This window comes from Pelobates fuscus, chromosome 4, assembly GCF_036172605.1.
Source record: "Pelobates fuscus isolate aPelFus1 chromosome 4, aPelFus1.pri, whole genome shotgun sequence".
NCBI lineage: Eukaryota > Metazoa > Chordata > Amphibia > Anura > Pelobatidae > Pelobates > Pelobates fuscus.
The window spans coordinates 294,852,679-294,875,708 of NC_086320.1; positions in this window are offsets into that span (position 1 = coordinate 294,852,679).

The window sequence follows — 23,030 nt, forward strand, 5'->3', positions numbered from 1 at the left end:
TATTCAGCCCCAAAAAAGGCCAAATAAAAAACCATAATATCCGACGCAATTAAAAAAAAAAAAAATCTTCACCCATGGAGGGCTCCGCGCAGACTGAGCTCTGCAGGGCGGGGGAAGGCTTATAAAGCCTTGCCACGCCCTGCAATTAGGCTAAGAACACTATGATTGGCTGGTTTAAGCCAATCAGAGTGCTCTTTGTCATTTTACACAGCGTGGGAAAATTCCAAAGAACTTTCCCACGCTGTGTAAAATGACACAGAGCACTGTGATTGGATGGCTTGAAATCCATCCAATCACAGTGTTCTTTGTCATTTTACACAGCGTGGGAAAATTCCAAAGAACTTTCCCACGCTGTGTAAAATGACACAGAGCACTGTGATTGGATGGCTTGAAATCCATCCAATCACAGTGCTCTGTGTCATTTTACACAGCGTGGGAAAGTTCTTTGGAATTTTCCCACGCTGTGTAAAATGACAAAGAGCACTCTGATTGGCTTAAACCAGCCAATCATAGTGTTCTTAGCCTAATTGCAGGGCGTGGCAAGGCTTTATAAGCCTTCCCCCGCCCTGCAGAGCTCAGTCTGCACGCAGCCTTCCATGGGTGAAGATGGATTTTTTTTTTTGCGCTCGGTTTCTTTTTTTTTTTTTTTTTATTAATTGCGTTGGTTATTATGGTTTTTTATTTGCCCCTTTTTGCGGCTGAAAAAAGATTTTAGAAGAAAAAAAACATCGAATGGTAAGTTGTTTTTTTTCGAATTTTTTTTACAGGTTCTTAGTTAAAGGTCCCCCCCTCATTATTTTTAGGGTGAGGTGGGCAGGTAGGGGGATAATTTTTTGGGGCGGGAGGGGGTGACTAGGGTCCCCCCATTTGTATTTAGGGACCCCACCCATCGCTCTGGGGTGGGGGCCAGGGGGGAGGACATTAGGTCCCCCCCTTATTATTATTTAGGGGCCCCACCCACCACTCAGGGGTGGGGGCCAGGGGGGGACAGTAGGTCCCCCCTTATTGTTTTTTTTAGGGCCCCCACCCACCGCTCAGGGGTGAGGGCCAGGGGGGGACAGTAGGTCCCCCCCTTATTGTTTTTTTTTATGGCCCCCACCCGCCGCACAGGGGTGGGGGCCGGAGAGGGGGAGGACAGTAGGTCCCCCCCCTCATTATCATTATGGACCCCACCCGCCGCCCAGGGGTGGGGGCCGGAGAGGGGGAGGACAGTAGGTCCCCCCTTAATTATCTTTGTGGCCCCCACCCACCGCCCAGCGGTGGGGGCCGGAGAGGGGGAGGACAGTAGGTCCCCCCCTCATTATCTTTATGGCCCCCACCCGCTGCCCAGGGGTGGGGGCCGGGGGGAGGACAGGTCCCGCCCCCCTCATTTTCATTATGGCCCCCACCCGCCGCACAGGGGTGGGGGCCTGGGGGGAGGACAGTAGGTCCCCCCTCATTATCTTTATGGCCCTCACCCGCTGCACAGGGGTGGGGGCCTGGGGGGGAGGACAGTAGGTCCCCCCCTCATTATCTTTATGGCCCCCACCCGCCGCCCAGGGGTGGGGGCCGGGGGGGGGGAGGAGAGTAGGTCCCCCCCGCCCCTTCAATCACTATTGTGGCCAGAAAGAGTCCCTGTGGGTTTTAAAATGTGCCTGCCTATTGAAGTCTATGGCGGTTCGCCCCGGTTTGCGAACATTTGCGGAAATTCGCGTTCGCGGTCCGCGAACCAAAAATTTTATGTTCGCAACATCACGAACCACAATCCTTATTATTATTCTAACACAGACACCCCTAATTCCGATAATTGCTTACATTATAACACTATAATTTCCTACTTAAAAAGAACACTATAGGCACTAAACCACATTATTTATTTATTATTTATTACTGGTATTTATAAAGCGTCAACAGATTCCACAGCGCTGTACAATTAGAGAACGTACAATATACACAGACAAATACAACACGTAGAGAGAGCCCTGCCTGTAAGCTGATAACTAGCCATTGGAGCTCTTTTATACAAAGTGCTTAGCTAGATGGCCCGTGAGCTTACAATCTAAAGGATACCATGGGGATTTGAGACAAAAGGTAGCAGGGGAAATTTGGAGGTGATGGCTAAAAGAGTTAACAGAGAGAAGCAGCTATTGATAAAATGTAAAGGGAATGAAGAGGTAATTGAGTGAGAATCTCAAACAGCTGGTGGAACATGCAATATATTTAGGGGGAACCTGGGTGGGAAAAAATGCAGAGCTTCACTGAGTTTGAGTGTGAGATGAGGCCTGAAGAACAGAAATGGAGATTGAGCTGGGAGGAGAATAGGAAAAATGATGAGGGGGAGAAGGAGAAGGGGGAGGTAAAGTAGCCATGTGTTATATACTATTGAAAAGTTTAGCAACCCATTCTATCACCTAAAATATTAATCACTGTTTACATGAAATATTGGTCAGAAACATTAAATGACAATAGTACATACTGCATGCACAGAAAAATACAGTGACAGACTACAGGTATAAATGGTAACAAACCTATAGTAACGCATGCTAATAGGGTAGCAATCCAAGAATAAATTAGGTGTAGTATCTTCCAAGCTTCAGTCAGTACCTGAGAGTGGTAGGATTTTCTGCAGGATGTAAAATGCAGAGCTTCACTGAGTTTGAGTGTGAGATGAGGACTGATAGTGGTAGGATTTTCTGCAGGATGTAAAATGAGGCAGTTTTGATGTATAAATCCTGCCCTTGCAGTCTCACTGCTCAAATCCCTGGCATTTAGGAGTTAAATCACTTTCTTTATACAGCCCTTGTCACACCTCACTGCATGTGACTTGCACAGACTTCCTAAACACTTCCTGTAAAATGAGATCCAATGTTCAAACTTAATTTATTTCATATTCTGCTTAATTTAGAATTTCTTATCTCCTTCTCTGTTAGTAGTTTTCTAGACCCTGCAGGAGGATCCTGTGTGTGATTGAAATTTAATTTACAGAGCAGGAGATGACTTTTAAAGCAAGTTGACATCTGGTTGAAAAATAAACAATTTTTTTTCCTGCAGGGAAGGTGTGACTAGGGCTGAACAGTCAGAAACCAAATAACAGATAATTGAGCAGTGAGACTTCTGATTCTTGATTTATACACCCAAACTGCTTCATTAAGCTAACATTATTTAAAAGCCTACAGTATCCCTTTAACTCAAAAGCTTTACACAATCTTGGCTACACCAACATTTTAAAAACATACTGGTCAAACCCAATGAGTTCCATTTGAATAAGCAAAACTCTACTGTAAATGATATGGAGAAAAATAAAACCAGGAAGGGGAAAAACTAAGATAACATAAGAGAGATTATTCATTAATTTCATAACAGATAGCAAATAAAATTTCATCAAAATAAAAAAACTGTAAAAAAAAAAAGTAGTTAGTACAATTTTTAAAGTTAGGCTGTTTTTAACTACAATTTCTTGTCTTTCACAATTTGCAGTTTAGTATTTAAACCTCTGAAAGCCAACAAGGCAGTAACAAATAGTCCTTCTGATATAGTAGTTTTCATTCTATATTTTAGTAAATTATTTTCATTTTCAATATGTATCTAAATTGTCAATATATACTACAGCCGAAAAAGGCATTTCAAGAAAAATGTATTACACTTCCTTTAGAATTGCATTTAAATTACTCGTGCATTTTTACAAATAGGTTTGTGTATGTTGCTCTTCACTTTATCTTTGTTCTAAAAGCACAACGTATCATTTTTGTTTTATTGCTTGTAAAATTGTTCATTTTATTTTCAATAAATAAAAAAATACCTTACAGAATATATAGCCATTGGGGTCAACATGGTTCTTTTTAATAGAATTTTTTTTTTTAAAAAAGGGTTTTCAATCTATACATTTCTATTTCCCCAGCATTTTTAGTGGAAATGGTAAACAAAACAGAAAATCACAGGCTTCTTTTAATGGGCATAGAAGTGTGGATAGCATTACACATGGGACAATGAGAACATAATACACACAATAAGAAAGATGTCCGTCGATTCAACAGACACTTTGAAAGCATAGGATGTATCTCTCAGTTGTGATTCACCAAGTCAAAGGTTATGGAACACAATGATAACTGCCTGCTTGTCTAGCACAGGACTCCGTGATAATGGCACAGTTCTGACTGGAGGGAGGAAAGGGTGAAAGCCAGACTGTGGTGGGTCAACATGAGTTTTCTGAAGTACAATTCAGTCCAAAGTTTTACTGTAGTTATACTCTGGCTTTTTCAATAGCATACCACAGCACACACATAGAATTACTCAAAGCTGCATTTTTTCTTCTTGTGGCAAATTCTTTAAATTTTGTGGATTCACATAAATCCAAGTGAATATCAGAATAAGTAGCAATAACGTGTACAAATTATGTTAAAGAACAACTGAAGTCACCCTGACTACTTCATCATGATTGTCCTATATATTTAACCCTTCCAAGTAAAATACTGCAGTTTAGTAGAAATAGCAATGTTTACATGGAATCAGGCCCGTACTGACCATCGGGCACACCGGGCAAATGCCCGATGAGCCACGATGGCCATGGGCCGAGGTCGGCAGGGGAGGTCACAGGATCTCCCCTGCCGGTCCATGCAGGGTCCGTGCTATCCGAGTGCTGGCCCTGCTGCATTCCATGACCGGCCGGTGGGAAGATCAAAGGCTAGAGTTCAACACTAGCACCACCAGGGATGGCAGCACGGTTCCCTCTCCCAGGCTAAAGGTAAGAAGGGAGGGGGGATATAATGCCTCACACACAACACCCTCACACACATCACTCTCACGCACAGCACCCTCTCACACAGCACTCTCACACATAGCACTTTTGCACACATCACCCTCACACACATCACTCTCACACACAGCATTGTCACACACGGCATTCTCACACTCCTCACCCTCACACACCTCACCCTCACACCACCCTCACACACACCCCTCACATACATCACCCTCACATACATCACCCTCACACACAACACCTACACACACATCACCCTCACATACAACAATCTCTCACACAGCCCTCTCTCACACAGCCCTCTCTCACACAGCCCTCTCTCACACAGCCCCCTCACACACAGCACTCTCTCGAACACACATTACCCTCACACACAGCACTCTTACACACATTACCCTCACACACAGCACTCTTACACACATTACCCTCACACACACAGCACTCTCACACACACACACATTACCCTCACACACACACACACATTACACACAGCTCCCTCACACACACATTGCTCTCACACACACCTCCCTCTCACACACACACACACACACATTTTACCCATCACACTCACAGCATCCATCACACCAGGGCCGGACTGGGAAAAAAATTTGGCCCTGCCATTTATTAATCACAGCAGCCCACTAAAAGGGGGCGGGGCAGAGAGGGTGTGTTTTGTCATCACTAATGACAAGCACGCCCCCTCTCAAAGTGAGCATGTTGGTTCAATGCTCTTCCATTGCATAGCTCTGTTGAAGAGCTCTAGCATGATAAAAAAGCCCTGTATTTGTTCTGCACAGTGCAAGCAAATTTAATAACATGCTTGCACTGTGTTTCCTTGCAACTTGTCTTTGATGTCTCTATAAATGGATACCAGGAGACAAAAGAGCCAGGAAAGAGTATTGTGCATGTGTTTGGAGCCTGCTTGTGGGATTGCGTGTGTGTAGTGTGAGCTGATTGTGGTGTGGTATTGTGTAATAAGGTCGGTTTTAGTCGTGTTGTGTTTGTGGTGTAATGTAATGCATATGTGGCTAGGGGCTGTAGAGAATGTGTGTAGAGGGGAAGCAGCAAGTGTGTGCATACAGGCTATAGTGTATGTGTGTTTGTGTATAGGTGATGTAGTGTTTGTAGAGAGTGTGTGTTTAGGGGTGTAGTATGTGTTTGCTTACAAGGAATCTAGTGTGTGTACAGGGGATCCAGAGTGTGTATGTTAGGAGTGTAGTATGTGTGTGTAGGTGGTGCAGTGTGTGTGTGTGTGTGTGTGTGTGTGTGTGTATAGGATTCTAGTGCGTATTTGAAGGACCCAGAATGTGTATAGGAGATCTAGTGAGTGTGCGTATATAACGGATTCAGAATGTATATAGGGATCTATTGTGTGTATGTGTGTATGTGTGTAGTGTAGTGTGTGTATATAGGGATCTATTGTGTGCATGTGTGTAGATGATACAGAGTTGGGTAAGGGATCTAGTGTGTGTCTGGAATGTAATGTGTTTAGGGGTGCAGTATGTGTGTGAGGGGTGCTGTATATATTTATATTATATACATATGTTTGGAAGTATTGTGTATGTGTGTGCTGTAGTGTGTTGGGGGGTTCTGTGTGTATGTGAAGGGTGCAGTGGGTGTGTGTGATGGATGCTGTGTGTGTGTGAGGTTTGCTTTGCTGTGTGTGAGGGTGCTGTGTGTGCTGTGTGTGAGGGTGCTGTGCGTGATTTGTGTGTGAGGGTGCTGTGCGTGATTTGTGTGTGAGGGTGCTGTGCGTGATTTGTGTGTGTGGGTGCTGTGCGTGATTTGTGTGTGTGGGTGCTGTGTGTGATTTGTGTGAGGGGGTGCTGTGGGTGATTTGTGTGTGAGGGTGCTGTGTGTGAGGGTGATGTGGGTAATTTGTGTGTGTGGGTGCTGTGTATGATGTGCATGAGAGGGATGTGTGTGAAGGTGCTGTGTGTGATGTGTGTGATGTGAGTGAGTGTGATGTGTGTGTGAGTGCTGAGTGTGATGTGCTGAGTGTGATGTGCGAGTGCTGAGTGTGATGTGCGAGTGCTGAGTGTGATGTGCGAGTGCTGAGTGTGATGTGCGAGTGCTGTGCATGCTGTGTGTGAGGGTGCTGTGCATGCTGTGTGTGAGGGTGCTGTGCATGCTGTGTGTGAGGGTGCTGTGCATGCTGTGTGTGAGGGTGCTGTGTGTGATGTGTGTGAGAGTGCTAAGTGTAAATGTTAGAAGGGATTGTGTGTTGGGGGGGGGGGGGTGAAAAAAAAAACAAATAGTAAAATAAGCAGGCATTAAATCCCCTCCCTTCTTACCTTTAGCCTGGGAGGGGGTCCGGCACGGTGGAACCTCGGATTGGTAGTCGGGGTGGCGGTGTTCCCTGATGGTCCTAGTGGTGAGTGAACTGCGGGATAGAGTTCACTCTCGCGAGATCGGGGTGTTGCCATGGCAACGCTCCGGATCTCGCGAGAGGAACCCGGCGGAGCTGCAAGATAGAGCTCCACCAGGTCCTCTCCCTCCCCAGCCGCAGGTCTATTCAAGTGGGCCAGTGAGGGAGATCTTTGATCTCCCCACCGGCCTATCGTAGAAAACAGTGGCCACCGCGGCCCGCCGGGCATTTGCCCAGTTTGCCCGGTGTGCCCGATGTTCAGTCCGGGCCTGCATCACACACACATACACACTTTACCCCTCGCACACACACACTGCACCCCTCACATACACACATACTGCCCCTCTCACACACACCCACTGCATCCTTCACTCACACACTACACCTCTCACACATACACATATATACTTCTCACACATATACTACAGCACCCCTCACACAAACACTGCACCCTTCACACACATACTGCATCCCCTATACACACACTCTCTACAGCCCCTAGCCACACATGCATTACATTATACCACAAACACAACACGACTAAGAGCACACCACAATCAGCTCACTCTACACACACACAACCCCACAAGCAGGCTCCAAACACATGCACAATACTCTATCCTGGCCCTTTTGTCTCCTGGTATCCATTTATAAAGACACCAGAGACAAGTTGCAAGGAAACACAGCGCAAGCATGTTATTAAATTTGCTTGCACTGTGCAGAACAAATGCAGGGCCTTTATCTCATGCTAGAGTTCTTCAGCAGAGCTCTGTGCATGGTCTGCCTTGGAAGAGCATTGAACCAACATGCTCACTTTGAGAGGGGGCGTGCTTGTCATTAGTGATGATGACAAAACACACCCTCTCTGCCCCGCCCCCTTTTAGTGGGCTGCTGTGATTAATAAATGGCCGGGCCGAATTTTTTTCACAGTCCGGCCCTGCATGGAAGGATTAAATGAACCACTCGTTCATGTGACAGCCACAAGAGTGCTTCTGACTCCATAGCCAAGTTAAACTTGCAGAGCAATATTTTGCCATACAAGGACACTAGCCTCTCAATTCTTCCCTATTGGAAACACTGGATTGGGAATCTCAGTCAAGAAGGTGGAGCAATCGTGGTGAGACCAGCACGGCAATTTAGTAAAGTTAGGTAACATTTTAAACCCTCACAACGGAGGGGAGACAGGATGCTTATAGGAAGGGGAAAACTATATTAAAAATACTATATTGCACAATATTAAAAATACGAAAAGGGCTTTTCAAGCATTTAAATCAGACAAATCGAGGCAAATAGAGGCATTTATAAGATTTGAGGAAGCTACTAATGCATGCCAAATTGCAATTAGATGTACTGAACTATGAGAAAATGATAGCCAAAGTGTTTATAAAGCACATAAATTCTAAAAGAAAATTTAAGAAGTGAAAGTGTAGGTACATTCAAATCAGACATGGGTGTGTTAGGAAATAAAGGTCAGGAAAGGGAAGTAAATTTTAATAATTATTTTTAAAGGAACGTATGGCAAGAATATGCAAATGATTGCTGCCAAAAAATTGCAGAAAAACTGTACTTTCTAAATAAAGTTAATAAAAACAAAGCCTGAATGCCTGATGGTATTCCCCTACTAGTACTTAAGTAGCTGAGTGTGGAAATAAGGAAACCTCTGTCTCAGTATTATACAGAGTACTACAACAGGACAATGCCCAAGACACAAAGTCACCGATTTATATTAGAAGAAAGGTATTTTAGTCTAAGGCCAAGAAAATGGTTCTTTGCAGTAAGAACAATAAAAATGTGGAACACTGCTGCTTCCCAAGTCATTTGCAAGTAGCTGTCACCCATGATCTGAGATAGGATCTAATGTGCCTCAATTGCCACTTATGGTTTCATTGTTTCTGAGCTTCTTTCTCTTGCTTGTCCCAGAAAAATGTATGTATCTGTTTTCGGATAAAGCTTTAACATATTTCTATAGTTAATCATTTAGGGCTATCTTTATGTGTCCCGTGAGGAATCCATTGATCAGCAATAATTTTTTTTATTAATTTCAACTGTGCTATTTTGATCTATATGTTGTAAGTTGGATATCTGTTTCTATCAACCCATTTTTTGGTCCGTAGACTCCATATAAATCAATGTATCAGTAATATGAGATCAAACTACATTTCGCTATACAGTATCTTACGTTAGGCCACACACTTTGCATAATTAAAACCAGGGTAGTTGTGAATTGAAATATCACTCTAAAACTGTATTCTTAGAACCAAAATCTAAACATATAATCAATAATAATCGCACACTGATGTCTATAGAGGATTCCATGAGGCTGCAGAGGACTCCATGGAAAATGCCTTTTTCCACACAATTAGCATTAGTGATGACAAGGGGAAATAACATTTGGCAAACATAGGGAAAATAAATCAGACAAAGTAGTCCCTATTTGTCTTATGATAACTTTTGACTGTATTGGAATTTAAGTGAAATTCTAACAGCCAATGTGAGTATTTCAAAAAGATGTTACCTTTATAAATTACCTATTTTTTGGGTTGTGGGGAGGAGGAGTGCTATCAGGGCTGCTTTATGTTTTTATACATGAATCATATAACAAAAATAAAATAAGATAATGTTTTGAAGTAACGGTCAAGAATAAAAAATCAAATATGTAAAATGCAAAATTATAACATGTATTTTATACATGTATATATTTATAAATATAAATAATTTTTTATTGAATTACAGAAAACATTCTGTCACTAAGAAATGAAAAAAAAAAGCAATATTCAGATCCCACGAGGGATTAGAGTCTAAAATACAGCCACTGATCAGATCATTTACCAATTACAAAATTTTAACTCTGCTAGGAAATAATATTTGAAATAAAAATGTGTTGAGTGACTTTATGTCAGTTTCAATTCTATCATATTAACAAACTTAGTAGAAGAAACCAATTTGTTTTATAATTGCTTAACAGAGTCAAAGTCAATGAGGTCGTTAAAATCTTAAATGCTTCTATATTTACATAGCTTTTATTTCAAGTCAATTAATAAGGGAAGTAAACACGGCTAGCTGAAACCTAGGAAATGCTAAATGATTCAGTACATTTTATATTAAACATAATTCTGCAACTAATCAGACACACATGATTTGTCTTGTAGTTCAGGATAAAATGTATTTCACAAAGCTTACTAATAATTAATATGATTGTCTATTTATAGTCACTGGTAGACAGAGCAACCTATCTCTATCTTAACTGTTGTGGACAGAAAATTAGCTAAAGTAAAATGCCTATTTACTCTATGTAATCATGATCAGTATTATTCAGTGACTACTCAAAATGGCCGCTGGGAGTCACCCCCTCCCATCGTGTAACCAAGATGGAGCTGGAATCCGGGGGGAGAATTTCATTATAACAGTAACATGCACATCCAGTAGGATATGCATTGAATAAACCACCTGACACCTAACCAATTATTGTTGTATTCTTCTCTGTTATCTATAATTATGCATATGATGTATTTCTGCTTTATAAGGGGCTCCCCGCCCCCTGATTAAACATTCCTGAGTTTGTCATCAACCTGGGAACATGGTGTCCGGTGTGATTTTACAACAGAGTTGTGGCAACTGACATTTAATGTGGATAAGTGCAAGATAATGCATCTTGGACGTAAAAACCCAAGGGCAGAGTACAGAATATTTGATAGAGTCCTAACCTCAACATCTGAGGAAAGGGATTTAGGGGTGATTATTTCTGAGGACTTAAAGGTAGGCAGACAATGTAATAGAGCAGCAGGAAATGCTAGCAGAATGCTTGGTTGTATAGGGAGAGGTATTAGCAGTAGAAAGAGGGAAGTGCTCATGCCATTGTACAGAACACTGGTGAGACCTCACTTGGAGTACTGTACACAGTACTGGAGACCATATCTTCAGAAGGATATTGATACCTTAGAGAGAGTTCAAAGAAGGGCTACTAAACTGGTTCATGGATTGCAGGATAAAACTTACCAGGAAAGGTTAAAGGATCTTAACATGTATAGCTTGGAGGAAAGACGAGACAGGGGGAATATGATAGAAACATTTAAATACATAAAGGGAATCAACACAGTAAAGGAGGAGACTATATTTAAAAGAGGAAAAACTACCACAACCAGAGGACATAGTCTAAAATTAGAGGGACAAAGGTTTAAAAATAATATCAGGAAGTATTACTTTACTGAGAGGGTAGTGGATGCATGGAATAGCCTTCCAGCTGAAGTGGTAGAGGTTAACACAGTAAAGGAGTTTAAGCATGCGTGGGATAGGCATAAGGCTATCCTATCTATAAGATAATGCCAGGGACTAATGAAAGTATTTAGAAAACTGGGCAGACTAGATGGGCCGAATGGTTCTTATCTGCCGTCACATTCTATGTTTCTATGTTTCTATGTTTCTATGTTATGTTTCTAAGCGTCCACGCATCTTTTCATAATTTGGACAGGGGCAAATATTTAAAAATGATCAAACGTTTTGGTTTGAACTACAACATAAACACTGGATTACAACCAACCAAATCTTATATAACACAACTGACATTTTTCTACTAGTAACTGTCACACGGTTATCAAACACTTTTTATATTATGTGCTATGGATGTTTGCAATGCTAAACCTCATAAAAGTGGACATGGTGACATGTTCTAAATTTTTGTTTTCAACTTGTATTTTAAAATAGTTTTATTCTATTCACCATTTGTATAACACAAAGAATATATCATAAAACAGATATAAAAAAATTATACTATTTTTATAATTATTATTGACAAACAAAATATAAAGGTCCTCAGCACTCAGCAATAAATACAGGGGGCTTATTCAGCCATCAAACGTAAAGGGCAATATTTCGACATGTATGTGTCTTTCTCAAGCCATACATGGAAGTGTACAATAAAGCAGTATATATAGGTGAATCTCACAGGTAAAAATTCCAAAACAGTCAAATCATAACATCAAGTTAACATTACATATGTGTCCAAATCAGTGTATATTAAGAATTAACCCATGAATGGGGTAGTGCAAAATAGCTAAACACTTTTTTTCTAGAAGGTACAGTCCATATTAAATATCTGCTACAGAATATAGTGTAAATATCTGTAAAAAAAAAACAAATATAATAATGTACTTTTTGTGGTTGACCATATACAAAATCTATCCAATTTTAGTTAAGAAAAAATAAGGGACGCTCCAGGCACCCAGACCACTTCTGCTCATTGGAGTGGTCTGGGTGCCAACTCCCACTACTCCTAACCCTGCAACTGTAATTATTGCAGTTTTTATAAACTGCAATAATTACCTTGCAGGGTTAACTCCACCTCTAGTGGCTGTCTATTAGACAGCCACTAGAGGGAACTTCCTGCTCTATAGCACAGGAAACCTGTGCTAGAGCATCGCTGGACGTCCTCACGCTGTGTGAGGACCTCCAGCATCGCTCAAATCCCCATAGGAAAGCATTGAAATTCGTTTTCAATGCTTTCCTATGGGGAGACGTAATGCGCATGCGCGGCATAACCGCGCATGCACATTAGGTCTCCTCGGCCGGTGGGCGGGATCAGTCTTCCGGCTGACGGAAGCTCAGGGAGGAGTGGCGCAGAGGAGGAGGCAGCGACGAGGGACATCGCCGCTGCCTCAGGTAAGTGACTGAAGGGGTTTTCACCCCTTCAGTAACTGGGGATTGGTGGGTGGAGGGAGAGGGACCCTCCAGTGCCAGGAAAACGGATTGTTTTCCTGGCACTGGAGTTTCCCTTTAAAGATACTGTGTGTCCTAGATTGACGTGTATACAAATGGTGATCATCTCATATTTCCATACATCATATTAAACTTTTCTAAACTTCTATATAACAAAATTAACAATCCTTGCAATATCTTAAATAGCAAAGTACACAAATTGCCTAATAAAAATAAAACCACATGCAGGCCCCTGACAGGGTTATTCACTAAAGTAAATTTCAAATTTAAAACCAGAGTAGCCAAACCGAAAACATAGCTGACTGAGATATTTGCCAGTTCTGCAATTTTGACCTTAAAGGGTCACTATAGCCACCAAAACAACTTTAGTTTAATGAAGTGGGTTGTGTATATAGATCATGCCTCGAAAGTTTCACTGCTCAATTCTCTGCCATTTAGGAGTTGAACCAATTTTATTTCTGTTTATACAGCCCTGGCCACACCTCCCTGGCTTGTGACTGACACGTCCTGCATGAAAACAAAATTTATTTTATTTTCAATCAGATGTAACTTACTTTAACCCCTTAAGGACTGAGGCGTTTGTACGAGTTGTGATCAAAACAAAACGAAAACAAAACTTTGAATTTGTGCTATATGTCTGTTCAACCAGAATTCAACTCTTTCATATTAAATGCACACACACTTATTATATATCATTTTGTTCTGGAGAAACAGGGCTTTCGTATCATATTAAATATTTATATTTGAAAGATATTTTTTTTTGTCAATCTTTATTTTATTGAGACATTTATGGCGTTTGGCACAGAAAGGAAAGATGAAGTTAAAGCACGTAAATATATGATAAGTCTGGTGACAGTAACTCACGAGTAAACTGTCTAATTAAAAATAAAAAATTTAGATGGAAAGGTTAACAAGGTACTTAACTAGAAACCGCAATTTATTCTATATAGTGATGCTATACATTTATAAGGTTAATCAGAGCAACAAATAATGAAAAGCAAAAGAGTGAGAGTTACATGGTACAAATAAAGTTAAAGATAGGCTATACGATATGCAGGCTACATGCACTGTGCATGGTAATTATAATGCGCTTCATGAAGAACTTGTGGCTGGATTAACATTAAGCATGTAATGCATTGTAGCGAAAGCCACTTCGCCACTGTGGTTTGGAGGGGGCTGCTTGCCCGCCTCTTACCCTGTGACTACGGTCCCTGGGCGATTTGGCCCTTTATGCATGGTATTTGGGCATACTGTGGGTTATTGGGCTGCCCCAGGATTATGGGCCCTCTCATCAGCCCATACGAAACTTAAACCCCATGGCGTTTGAACTGTGTTTGTGGCATCTAAACGCTGTTTGGATATGTTGAGCGCTCAGATCCAAGCCATCTGGGGATGGGTTGAATGTGGGGGTTCTGTTTAGTATAACAGGAGTTATGTATTTTTATGTCTTTTGGTGGTTGCTGGTAACATGTGCTTAATGGAGGCTGTGTTTGTCCCTGGATATAATTAAATCAGCTTCTCCATTGTCTCCAGGATAGAGGATTCTGGGGAACTAGTTTGAGCTTCTAAAAACCATGCTTCCAGAAGGTCAAATGCACATTTGTACTAACTTTTGAACCCCTGGTCCAATTCGTATGATTTTTTAGTATGTTGTTCCCCCGAATGGATTGATTGTGTATATGTATTTTTATGCGAATGTGATGTATATTTTGGGAGTAATGAATGTTGTGTAAAAACTGTATTTTCCCTACCTAGGATAATTGTATTTTCCTGTGTGTACAGATAATTAGTTTACAGGTAGAGGGGAGGGCTATGTGTGGGATGTAACTATTGTGTGATTGGTTAATGTACGTTACTGTGTGTGTCCCTCCCCTTCATGGGAGCACCTAATAAAAAGGGCTGCAAGCTAGCAGCCAGAGAGTTCTATTTTTACCCTCAACTTGAGTCCTGTCTCTTATTGGGGGAATCTGCTACAAGGGATTGCTATGCTAGGCATATTCCCTTGCTATAATCACTGAGCTCTTGTAAGAGCTTGTTCCTGCTTCGTTCTGAAGGGAGATAGCTGCAGCCTGCGGTGCTTATGGTGTCTGGTGGAGTGCTTGGAGTCCTCTGGAAGCGCTAGGAGCATCTTTCAACGGAGGTACCCAGTCGGGGTGCCAGTGGATCCGTTACATTGGTGGCAAGCGGTGGGATGGCGTCCTAGTGCGAGGAGAAGCAGCTCAGAGACACCGGTAACGTGTGGAGTTGTGCAGCGTCCCTATCTTCAGCAACATAATGGAACCAGCAGTGGCTACAGCAAGCATGGCGTATAGCTACTCCGTACTAGAGTTTGGCACGATGGTAGGGTTGCGCCTGAAGTTTTACGGACCCAATCCAGAGGAGAAATACGTGCGGTTCGTGTGGGACATGGTGACCCGGAACCTACAACACAGGGCGTTGAGGGAAGGCCAGTGGGCACGTTGGGAGAAACTCCAGCCACAGGTAGAGTGGGACGAGGAAGAAACCGAGGTGGCCGGTGGAGATGGGACCGAGGTCTCTCTACCGGCCCTACAGGGATGCTGGGCACCCGGCCCAGATCCCCAACGGCAGTATGTTTTACAGGGAGGGGAGACAGTCGGTCTCACTCCCCAGCGGCAGAATGTGTTATTGGAGGAAGAGACAACCGGTCTCCCTCCCCAACATCAACCAGAGGTACCCGAGGTAGAGGACCTCATAGACTGGTCCTGGGAGGACCCCCTGCAGGCAGGTGGAGATGGGACAGAGATCTCTCCACCGGCCCTACAGGGATGCTGGGCAACCGGCCCAGATCCCCAACTAGAGCTGGAGTTACAGAAAGTGGAGAGCATCGACCTCCCCCCCCAGCAGCAGCCGGAGTACCAGGGGGAGGTAAGTGATATTTCTCCTCCCCAGTCAACTCCTTTGTTCCCTGACCCCCCAGCAGAAGAGCTGGCAACTGGGCAGAGCGCCGCTGGCCTCTGTCCTCCCTTGTTTCCTTCCCCTGAGCCTGACTTTCTACAGGCTGCCTCAGCGGAAGAGCTGGCAACTGGGCAGAGCGCCGCTGGCCTCTGTCCTTCCTTTTTTCCTTACCCTGAGACTACCCCAGCTCTGACCCCGGAGCAGAGCACATCGGGCATCTGGCCCCCAAGTACTCACAGCCATTTGCCCAGCAAGGCCGAGGGTGCCACAGTTTCACCCCACAACTTGGGACCTACAGGCCAGTATGACTTATTGTTGGGGGGCTATTCTGTGAATTCTTTATTGTGGGGGGGCTACACTGCTAAATTTGTTTTGTGGGTTAGACCCTCTGTGAACTATGTACCGTGAGTGGGCCATTCTGTGAGTTCTTTATTGTGGGTGGGCTACTCTGCTAATTTTGTTTTATGGGTGGGCTGCCCGACTAATCTAGGTACTGACCGGCAGAAGGTCAGGTACCTGGTTAGTCTACCCCCGAATGGGAAGATATGTAGCGAAAGCCACTTCGCCACTGTGGTTTGGAGGGGGCTGCTTGCCCGCCTCTTACCCTGTGACTACGGTCCCTGGGCGATTTGGCCCTTTATGCATGGTATTTGGGCATACTGTGGGTTATTGGGCTGCCCCAGGATTATGGGCCCTCTCATCAGCCCATACGAAACTTAAACCCCATGGCGTTTGAACTGTGTTTGTGGCATCTAAACGCTGTTTGGATATGTTGAGCGCTCAGATCCAAGCCATCTGGGGATGGGTTGAATGTGGGGGTTCTGTTTAGTATAACAGGAGTTATGTATTTTTATGTCTTTTGGTGGTTGCTGGTAACATGTGCTTAATGGAGGCTGTGTTTGTCCCTGGATATAATTAAATCAGCTTCTCCATTGTCTCCAGGATAGAGGATTCTGGGGAACTAGTTTGAGCTTCTAAAAACCATGCTTCCAGAAGGTCAAATGCACATTTGTACTAACTTTTGAACCCCTGGTCCAATTCGTATGATTTTTTAGTATGTTGTTCCCCCGAATGGATTGATTGTGTATATGTATTTTTATGCGAATGTGATGTATATTTTGGGAGTTATGAATGCTGTGTAAAAACTGTATTTTCCCTACCTAGGATAATTGTATTTTCCTGTGTGTACAGATAATTAGTTTACAGGTAGAGGGGAGGGCTATGTGTGGGATGTAACTATTGTGTGATTGGTTAATGTACGTTACTGTGTGTGTCCCTCCCCTTCATGGGAGCACCTAATAAAAAGGGCTGCAAGCTAGCAGCCAGAGAGTTCTATTTTTACCCTCAACTTGAGTCCTGTCTCTTATTGGGGGAATCTGCTACAAGGGATTGCTATGCTAGGCATATTCCCTTGCTATAATCACTGAGCTCTTGTAAGAGCTTGTTCCTGCTTCGTTCTGAAGGGAGATAGCTGCAGCCTGCGGTGCTTATGGTGTCTGGTGGAGTGCTTGGAGTCCTCTGGAAGCGCTAGGAGCATCTTTCAACGGAGGTACCCAGTCGGGGTGCCAGTGGATCCGTTACATGCATTATAACAAGATATGGGACCACTGCATCCCCACACCTCTGAATACGTTTGCTCAGCTTAAGATTACCTCTCTGTATATCTTCCCGTCCCCTTCAGATAAAGACAGAGAGAAATATGACTGCAATAAACACTATAACTAGGCACATAGTGATATGAAATTGCACAAGGCTATGTGATGGCGGTAACAGCCAAGTAGCAGACTGTAGGGCATAATTCTTAAGACCTGCCCGATTAGTTCATCCTCAGTCGATGCCAGTACTCGGAGGTCGGCATGGGCAATTATAGAGTGTTTGCACACAGGTGTGCGGAGCGGTGTCCCTCCTGCTCCAGGCTGCGACAAGAACCTGTATCGTGGTTCCACGGGCTTGGGTGCTCACAATGGAGTCCAAGTCCTTACCGGGTTGGGTGTGGCATTAGCTCCCGATGTTAAGTCGCCACCTGTGGTGTTGGGGCTTTGGTCTCTGTGGGTGATGTCGAGGGAGTTATTCCCTCAGGGCTCTCAGTCTAGATGGGCCTTTGTAGATTGGTGCACGTGTACGCTGTGTAGTTCTTTTCCACCTTGCTGAGTCCCCCTGCTCCGAGCCGGCTCCACCGGAAGGTGAGCCTCTAGTCGTGCCCAGAAGCAGTTGAATGCCACATTGATGCGTTGCCTGAGGCTATCAATTATCGATAGGTAAGCAGGTAAAGGCTGTTGGAGCTCGTGCTCAGTATGCCTTATTGCCATTTTGAGAGCTTGTGCTGCGGTCGGGTCCTGCGTTGTGTCAGCTGTTTGTATCCAAGCAGGGTACGTGGAGCGGGTCAGTGGGGACCTGAATAACCCCTGTTGGTCCATGGGGGAGGGGTAGCATTAGGTGGGGACCACACGAGCATCCTTAGAACCGGGAGAGCCGCCGTTTCCCCACAGTTCCAACACGAGTGGGCCACAAGCCTCAGGTCGGGCATCTCAGCTAAGGAGGTGCACTTGACGGACACCCCCGGATGCAGCGTTGACCTGCGCTCAAGAGGGTTGCTGGTAGTGGGTAATGTGAGTAGGAGTCCCGGGTTTAGTCCCCAAATTCGAGGCCAGACGTGGGAGCTCTTGCCGAACACGTCCAATCCGCATGGCAGTCAAGCTCCACCCCTGAAACATAATTTAATATTAATATAATATAAAAAAGTGAGAAATTAAGAAATGTTATTTTTTTAGTTCTGCATGGCATTATAACTGTGAATAGCATAATACTGTTAGCTGTTACTGCAATAAAATACAAATATTTGTATTCAGCGATTTCTCACGAGTAAAACAGTACCCCTCATGTATTGGTTTTATGGTGTTTTGGAAAGCTACATGATCAAATATAGCAGGTTAAATTTTTCAGTTTATACACAGTACGATTTACCAGACTGGTTATGTTGCCTTTGAGACCCAATGGTAGCCCAGGAATGAGAATTACCCTCATGATAGCATACCATTAGCAAACGTAGACAACCCAAGGTATTACAAATTGTGTATGTCTAGTCTTTTTTAGTAGCCACTTAGTAACAAACATATTTGTTTGTGTGTGAAAATAAAAAAACAAAACAAATTTTAACCCTAATTTGGCCAGTGTTTGTGACTAAGTGACTACTTACAAAAAGACTGGACATCCCCCATTTGCAATACCTTGGGTTGCCTTCTTTGTAAATGGTATGCCATCATGGGGGTAATTCTCATTCCTGGGCTACCATACGGTCTCAAAGGCAACATAACTAATCTGGTAAATTTCAATTTAAAGTACCGTATATACTCGAGTATAAGCCGAGTTTTTCAGCACATTTTTTGTGCTGAAAAACCCCAACTCGGCTTATACTCGAGTCAGTGTCTGTATTATGGCAATTTGCATTGCCATAATACAGACCGGGGGAGAGGGGGGCTGTCAGAGAGTTTACTTACCTCTCCTGCAGCTCCTGTCAGCTCTCTCCTCCTCCGCGCCGTCCGTTCAGCACCTCGGTCAGCTCCCAGTGTAAGTCTCGCGAGAGCCGTGGCTCTCGCGAGACTTACAGTGTGAGCTGATAGAGGTGCTGCACGGACCGGCGCAGAGGAGGAGAGAGCTGACAGGAGCTGCAGGAGAGGTAAGTAAACTCTCTGACAGCCCCCTATTCCCCCCCACTGAACTACCAATGCCACTAGACCACCAGGGAAGGAGCTCCCCTCCCTGCTATGTATAAAGCAGGGAGGGGGGACGGAAAAAAAATAATAATAAATATTACAAATAAAATAATAAAAAATTAATATTAAAATAATAAAAAAATAATAAAATAAAATAAAATAATAAAAATGAATCATAAAAAAATATTAAAATAATAAAAAAAAAATTGCCCACTCCCCACCAAGGCTCTGCAACACACGCACACACACACACACACACACACACACACTGCACACATACTCATACACACATACACACTGCACACATACTCATACACACACACACTGCACTCATACACACACTGCACTCATACACGCACACACGCACACACATACATACACACACACGCTGCACTCATACATACACACGCTGCACTCATACATACACACACTGCACTCATACACACGCTGCACTCATACACACGCTGCACTCATACACACGCTGCACTCATACACACGCTGCACTCATACACACACGCTGCACTCATACACACACGCTGCACTCATACACACACGCTACACTCATACACACACGCTGCACTCATACACACACTGTAAATAAATATTCAATTAATATAATTTTTTTAGGATCTAATTTTATTTAGAAATTTACCAGTAGCTGCTGCATTTCCCACCCTAGTCTTATACTCGAGTCAATAAGTTTTCCCAGTTTTTTGGGGTAAAATTAGGGGCCTCGGCTTATATTCGGGTCGGCTTATACTCGAGTATATACGGTAACTGAAATGCAAGCCTTATATTTGACTCAGTAACTTTTGAAAACAACATAAAACCTGTACATGGGGGGCACTGTTAAACTCAGGAGACTTAATTGAACAGAAATATTAGTGTTTCAAAACCGTAATACAACAATGATATCGTCAGTGAAAGTCCTGTTTGTGTGTGAAAAGTGGAAACAAATTACACTTACCTTGAAGATATCATCGTTGTGATACATTTTTTTTTTTTTTAAATATATCTTTATTTGATTTTAAATTTTTTTGAATCAATATCAAAACACATAGGTCATACAAAATACAAAAATATAGACAGTTACTACAATAGTAATAAACATCAAACCATTCAAGCTATATCATATAACTTCTGTCGAAGTTCATTCATAAATCCTACATACATACATAGTGGGAGTAGGCCGCAACATACAATAGGATCAGTTATACATACATAGTCAATTTTATCATTTAACATTTCAGTGTATACATCATAAAAAGTTATTGATATTGCTCATTATTTTCTAAGAGTTTTAGACATTTTTTCCCCATTTCATATTTCTGTACAATATCCTTCCTCTTAAAAAGCCCTATTTAATTTTTAATCTGAAGTATTAGTTGTTTCTCCCAATGTTTAACCTCAATTGTCACAGAGTTCTTCCATCCTCTTGCTATCAAAATCTTTGCTGCCATAAAAGAATGGCAGACCAAAAATTGTTGGTATATTAATAAATCAGGCCATTGAAGGTGTAAAAGGGCCGTTGTTGGAGATTTTTCGATCAGAATTTTGTCCCAAACATACAGTTTTCTAAAGACCTCATCCCATAAATTCTTAATTAATCTACAACTCCACCAAATATGAATAAAACTTCCCAAGTTGCTTCCACATCTCCAACATATTTTAGATTAATTGTGATCAATTCTGTTTAATCTCATTGGCACTAAATACCAGCGATAGCAAACTTTATAATGTGTCTCAAACAATGTAACATTGTGAACATTCCTTTTTTTTTTTATTCTTTATTTTGGTGCAATAGAGTTAACAAACAGTCCCGTGGTGCTACGATAGCAGGCACAGGCGGGATGGTGTAATCAAACAAGGTTATGACGGTATACAATTGCACATTTTGTTATGAGACAGGTTATAAAAGTATGGAAGTACGATACGAGTAAAAGAGTTATATCAGTAATCATGAAACATTTGCTATGATGAGTAAAACACAGATTATATAATTTGCCATTAAAATAATAACTTAATCGGGGACATAAGCTAAACATGAGGAGTTGCTGGCTCCACCTAGGGTCCAATGCACATTTTCAATCAGAATGATCCAAGAGATTCCTGCATAATGATCGTCAGGGCTAGTGAATATGAACCTGCAGAAGTAATGGAGGAGGGACATGTAGGCCAGCTACGCTCCCCTGATTGTTGTCCACCAGGGTTAAAGGCCTGAACCTTACATAACACATTACTAGCAAGATCCTGAGCTGTTTTACTGCAATGCAACTCTATAGGGCGTATTATCTGGGTGCTTGGTTAACCCAGACGCCACCTCCCAGATAGCAAGTCCGAGGTAAGTGTTCAGTAAGCCTATTGTGTCTCGTGGGTAATATATCAAATTAAACAGAAAATAACTTTAGGTAACCTAACATAGAGTAAAACCAATATTATAAAACGGTCACCACGGGGCCCCCTTGCGCTCTCCCAGGCAGTCTTGTAGGACCGACCCATTAGCTTGTGAGCTCCCTGTGTGGGTTTTCGTCTGATTCGTTGTGGGGTGCTGATTGTGTTTGGGATACTACCACACGTGTAGACGTCGCAAGTGGTGTAAGTTGGCTCTTAAAATGGGGTCTGTTTGTGTCTGCGGTGGTGCTGCTGAAGCCTATGGTTTCGTTAGTGTCGGCCGCCATGTGACCCCCCTGTTGCGGCTTTCCAATCTGCCTTACCCGCGTGGCGGTATGTGAGAATATTACTGGGTGTCTCCGCGACCCCGGTGACCTGCATTCTGCAGCTGATTCTTAGGATGTGATTAACTAAAGGTTAGACATAGAAGAGAAAAAAATAAAAACTAAAAAAAACTAAAAAAAAATAAAAATAAAATAAAATATTTACAAGACAATATGGCATATATACTATTGAGCAAAGATTGTGAGTAGAGTAATGCCTTTTGGGCACATAGTTCTGGTGGTGAGTTCATACGGTAGTCCCGGTGTACCCATCTTGGGTGGTGGCTTAGCCGGGGCACAGTTAGAGCAGGGGTTCCTATGGGGGATCCAGCCACCCCATGAGCTGTGTGTCTCCGGTGGGCTTGGTTCCGCGTTTCCCTCTCGTGGTAGGGTTCATGGCCGTCCGGGCCTCTGCCGTTTGCTGCTCTGAGGGGGTCGGCCCCAGTATATTAAGTTTCTCTAGAAACCCTGTGTGGTCCTCGGAGGGCGACAGTGTGTGTATCGCTTCTCCTCTCGGCACCACTAATGTCCCTGACAACCCCCACCGGTACTTGATACCTTGGTCTCGTAAAATCCTGGTGATGTGAGCAAACTTGCGCCGTTCAAGGAGCACTGCGAAGGGTAAGTCGTCAAAAATCAATAACTTGGCGTTTGCAATTACTATATTTGATAGATGTCTGGACCGTGCCATAACAGCCGTTTTTATTGAGGTGTCTCTTGTGACAACGATAATGTCCCGAGGTGCATCTGCGGGTGCTGTAGGCGCTTTCCGGACCCTGAAGGCCGATACCAGTGGTGGCCGCTCGCCGCCTACCTGGACTCCAAGTGCTTGCAGGACTTCATGGGCAAAGCTGAGCAGGGCTTCCTGG